Raw genomic sequence first — 5,296 nt, forward strand, 5'->3', positions numbered from 1 at the left:
CACCTTGCAGTGAAATCCTTCAAGTCAGGAAAGACACCGGGTAGTGACGGTCTCCCAGTCGAGTTCTATGCCTCACTGTGGGACCTAGTGGGACCGGATCTCCTGCAGGTGTATGAGGAGATGGAGAGGGAGGGAATCAAGCCCCTCACTCTGAGGGAAGGAATGATTGCTCTCTTGTATAAACATAAGGGGGAGAGATGTGACCTAAAGAACTGGCATCCCATCTCTCTCCTGAATGTAGACTATAAGATCCTTGCAAAGACGCTAGTGAACAGACTGAAGGGCGCCATGGGAGAGTCAGTACACCCAGACCAGACCTGTGGGGTCCCGGGGCGCAGGGTCGCAGATAGCCTGGCACTGATAAGGGACACGATCCAGTACATCACGGGCCGCAAGATCCGGGCTGCCCTGGTCTGTCTAGATCAGGAGAAGGCTTTCGATCGTGTCTCCCATGAGTTTATGGAGAGGGTTCTGCGCGGGTTTGGGCTGGGGGAGCGCTTCTGCGGTTACGTTAAAGTAATGTATAAAGACATCTTCAGTTCAGTCATTGTAAATGGTTGTAAAACAGACCCCTTTCCTATCAGGTCCGGGGTAAGACAAGGCTGCCCGCTCTCGCCACCTCTGTTTGTTTTGGTTATAGAACTTCTTGCCGAGTACATCAGGAAGAACCCAAACATCAGAGGGATCCAGACACCCGTCGATGCGAAGAAGGAGGTCAAGTGTTCGCCGTACATGGACGATGTCACCCTCTTCTGCGCGGATGGAGAATCAGCCAAATCCCTGCTGGAGGCGTGCACAGACTTCGGAAAGGCATCAGGGGTGTGAATCAACGTGGACAAGTCGCAGGCCAAACTCTTCGGGCGATGGGACCTCTGCAACGAGCCTCTCCCCTTCCCCATCGAGGCAGGACTGATGAAGATCCTCGGCGTCTGGTTTGGAGGACATGGGGCAGCAGCGAAGAGCTGGAACGAACACCTGGCCAAGGTGAAGCAGAAACTGGGTCTCTGGAGCCTGAGAAACCTGAGCATTGAGGGGAAGGCTCTGGTGCTCAGGAACGACGCCCTGCCCGTGCTGCATTATGTGACACAGGCCTGGCCACTCCTGGCCAACGTAGCACGGGCCATAAACAGCATGGTGTTCCACTTCGTCTGGCACTCAAAGATGGACAGGGTGAAACGGTCGGTCATGCACAAGGAGCACCGCAAAGGGGGGAAGGCAGTCCCCGACATCCCAACAATCCTCAGGGCTTTCTTTGTGTGTGGCTGCATCCGAATAACTCTGTTAAATATGAACAAGGACCACTCTGCCTACAAAGTCTTCCGCTTTTTCCTCCTCAATGTGGAGACGGCTGGGATGGGATAAGTGGGAAAATGCAGTAACTTTCAACTGGGACCTTCCATGGTACTACAGGGAGGTGGAAAAGTTTGTGGGTGAATTTGGGCTGAACTGTGTCACTCCTTGCCTTTGGAAGCCCAGGACAATCCGCAAACTGATCAGGACCAGGGACACCACCGAACCAGTAAGCGACCTGCCCCAGCAACAGCAGCGCACGTGTGGGGGAATGTATCCTCCCCAAGTCTGACCAACAGACACAAGGACATAGCATGGATGTCTGTGAAGGGGGGCCTGCCAGTAAGGTCCTTCATGCACAGCAGAGGCCTGTGCCCGCACAGGAACTGTCCAAGGGGATGCCCCGCAGAAGAATCTGCACACCATCTCTTCTGGGCCTGCCCCTTTGCCCAGAGACTACGGGCTGTCTTACGCCAAGAACTGCTAGCCCTCATCCCCTACGAGAACATTACTGAACAGTCCATGATGTACGGGCTGTTTCCAGGGACACACACAGAGGAAGCTATCCAGGGGTGCTGGAGGCTCCTTTGCTGTATTAAAGACATTCTCCTGTTCGCCAGGACCCGCCTGGTGACCAATGGAGAGGTGGTGAACCGAGAAGGGTGCCGAAGGATGGTGCTCAGCCTGCTTAGAGACTATGCAGCCACGAACAAACAGAAAAGTGAGGAAGGGGAAGAACTGTAACACCTCCCTACCCCACTAGACTCTTTAAAGTGGCCCCATTAAAAACTGCAAACGCTATCTGCAGACATTCTTGAACCTCAAACTGACGACTTGTAAAATTTTTAAATACATTGATTAAAAAGTTAAAGTGGACTGCCTTCCCTAAGGGGGAGGTACCACTTCCTTGAAAACTATGTATCGCAAACTTTTAAGTACTTAATAAAAGTCTTTGCAAAAAAAATTTTTTTTTTTAAATAATTGTTATTTTATCTTGAATACATGAGGTTTCTGTTTTAATAATTGGAAATCTGACTGTAGTAATCCATTAGAACTAGCTCTGATTTAAAGTGTTTGTATGTGGAAAACCGTTAGGTTTTATGAAGGCCCTCACCCACCAACCTAGTTGGTGGCATGCTTCATCATCGCCACCCGATTCGACGCCAGGTTACTGCGGAGCGGGTTTTTTTTGTTTGTGAGGGTGCTGTGAGTGTGCTCTGAGTGAGGTTTAAAATACTGTCCTAGGGGTCCCAAAGACTGTTTTAATGGTGGGCCCCAGGCAGTCAATAAAAACAAAGGCTTTTGGACGTGCACGGTGGGCTTCAGGCCTCCGACGTCCTGTGCGATCAACTAGTTTCAGCCAGGCATTTTCTTCTACTGGCTTTCTTCAGGACCTTATATGTGTAGGGTATTACAGGGGTTTGTATGAGTTTGTCAGTGCCCTGTGTGTAACACACACCCTATGGTGCTTATATGTGCAAGAGGTGTTTCCTCTCGAGTTGTACCTGTGGGGGTAAAGAAAACAGACATAACATTTAAGTAAAGGCTCCTTGTAGCAGGCTAAAAGCATTCAGTGAGGCCGCGCTGGGTGCCTAGAGGTGACCACAGACAAGGCGGTTGTGTTGGCGTCAGTGGCGGGTAGTGAAAGTGTGGCCGATCTCACAATATGCGTTAATGTATGTGAAATTAATCCTAAGTACCGTAACCGAAGTAAACAGTGGTGAAGGAATAAAACATTAAAAGGGGAGTTGCTTACACCAGATTTTAGTGAACAACTCAGCATGGAGCTCAGCCGGGGGCCAGGACCATGTGCACTCTAAATTGGGGGAAGAAAAGGAAAAAGGCTGTTGGGGGAGGGGGGTAGTCTGGACCCAACAAGGTAACGGTAAAAGGATGCGCACACAAACACGGCCGGGGGCAGCATGAATGGTGGCTGTACCGTTAACAAAGTCGAGCTCAGGTACTTACTGCGCGATGTCGCTGGGCCCGCAATGAACCTGTTGTCCGGGCAGAGGCTCCGTGAGAAATGAGCTTCAGTGTGGAGAGCGCTTAAATACCAGGAGAAAGTGCCAGGTGTTGCTTGTTAGCAGTGTCAGATGTTCTGGCCTGGGCACTTGTAGCGGGCGTGTTCAGCTTCCTGTTGTCTTGAGGAGGTGCCTGTTGTAGAGGAAATGTATGTATGTATGTATACTTGTAAAGCGCTCTGTTACCCCATCACTCGGGGCGTCCTGGCGCTGTATACCGCTGGGGAACCCGTCCTGGCTTTCCCTGTGAGAAGGCACCCACAAGGTGAAGCCAGGCATCGCCGGCGCTGCTAGGGCCGTTGTGGAGATTAAGCAAGCTGCAGAGTGGGACCCATGGTTAGCGTAGGCACCTAGGCGAGAATTATCGAGTCCGCGGACATTGACCCAAGACCCTGCCGCGTCGGGAATTGAACCCTGGTCCTGGGCCGACCTCTGCTTCAGGGTATGCCGCTTCTAACCAGTGAGCCTCACTTCTCCACTTCTTGAGAAGAAAGACCCGCAGTAGAGGAAATAGAAGAAAAATAGAAGAAAGGTGTGCATGCTGGTGTATGTAGCGCTTTTTCAATTTTTTCTCATTGGCGCTGCTAGGCAGGATTACAGAAGCCTAGATCGTTTATATGCACGTGCAAGTGTGCAGTCATGTAGGAGAGTGCTAATCCATATTGGGGCAGTCGCGCTCCATCTGTGCACTGTAATGGAGGGACGCCCTCTCTATTTATGCATATTGCAGCAGCTAGGCGGGACAAAGATGGTAACGGGCGCTAGTATGCAGTGATGTTGATGCATATTGGTTCTCCCATGAAGGGAGGTGATGAACCCACTGTGTGGGGGCTCATGGGGATGCGCGGGGGGATTACACCTGTGGTGTTTCACGCTCTCTCCTTGGAAGGGACATTGCGGAGTCGTGATGGTCCCGTGTGGGTGTATACCCTGGCACAGTGTAGTAAGTCGGGCCGTGGAGGCTCAGTGCCCTGTCGGTGGAGTAAGGTTCGGGGGGCATCAGTGGGCGAGATCTAGTGTTGTCTCACAGAGTGTTGGGTTAGCGCATTCTAAGAAGGAACTGTGAGTGAGTTGGTCACAACCTAGGTGTTAGATCCAGTACGTCTCACTGTGGACGTTTGGCATTGGAACATGTGGCAGGGCAGGGGCATTCCAGGCCCAGCAAGGGCGCTGTTGGTGAGATGGCACTGGGAGAGTGTGATGTGTCAGGTATTGACAGGGGGGACGCCTTATCTACTGAGGCTGTTCCACGGAATATTATCATTCAAACCCTCCGTGTGGGTTGACCATCTGTAGATCCAGCATTGTTCTTTGGACAGTAGGTGCTTCTCGTTGTCTGTAGAGTGGACAGGGGTCTGCTCGATGACTGTCCATCTAAGCTCATTGGTGGTATGTCCATGCCTTACGAAGTGCTCTGTGAGTTTGCTGATAGTCTTCTTGCACCGAACCGTACTTCTGTTTTCAGTGATTCTGGTGCATACTTTTCTCGTGGTCATCCCCACGTATCGGAGCTGGCGTGGGCACTCAATCAACTACACTAGGTTGGTAGAATTGCAGTTCGTGTGCGTTGCGTTGGTGCCATGTTTTACCCGTTTCCAGACTGAGGGTTTTGGTATGTTATGTTATGTTAAAATAGCTTATGTAGTGCTCAGCTGCCCCAGCAAAGGGGCGTCCCGGTGCTTTGTAGCAGATAGATAACTGACTCCGATGAGATTCAGCAGGGCATAATTCCAGAAAAGCTTAGCTTAGGGGGAAGAGATGGGTTTTGATTGCCTTTCTGAAGTCCAACAGGCCTTCCAGTTCTCGTATGTGGGCTGGTAATGAGTTCCACAATTTTGCTGCTAAGTAGCGGAAGGAGCGTCCTCCCGCTCGGCAGCGCTTAATCCGGGATACCCTGACCAGATGTTGACCTGCAGAGCGTAATACACAAGTTGGAACATACGGGGTCAAAAGGTTGCAGAGCATTTTAGGAGTAGCAAGTT

The 5,296-nt window shown here is 51.2% G+C and overlaps 1 pseudogene; it reads left to right on the forward strand.

Annotated features, from left to right (window-relative positions):
- Positions 1-732: 732 nt before the first annotated feature.
- On the forward strand, positions 733-2,034 carry LOC144806025 (uncharacterized; annotated as a pseudogene).
- The last annotated feature ends 3,262 nt before the right edge of the window (positions 2,035-5,296 follow it).

The sequence above is a fragment of the Lissotriton helveticus genome (assembly GCF_964261635.1).
Source record: "Lissotriton helveticus chromosome 1_1 unlocalized genomic scaffold, aLisHel1.1 SUPER_1_unloc_4, whole genome shotgun sequence".
In the NCBI taxonomy this organism is placed as follows: Eukaryota; Metazoa; Chordata; class Amphibia; order Caudata; family Salamandridae; genus Lissotriton; species Lissotriton helveticus.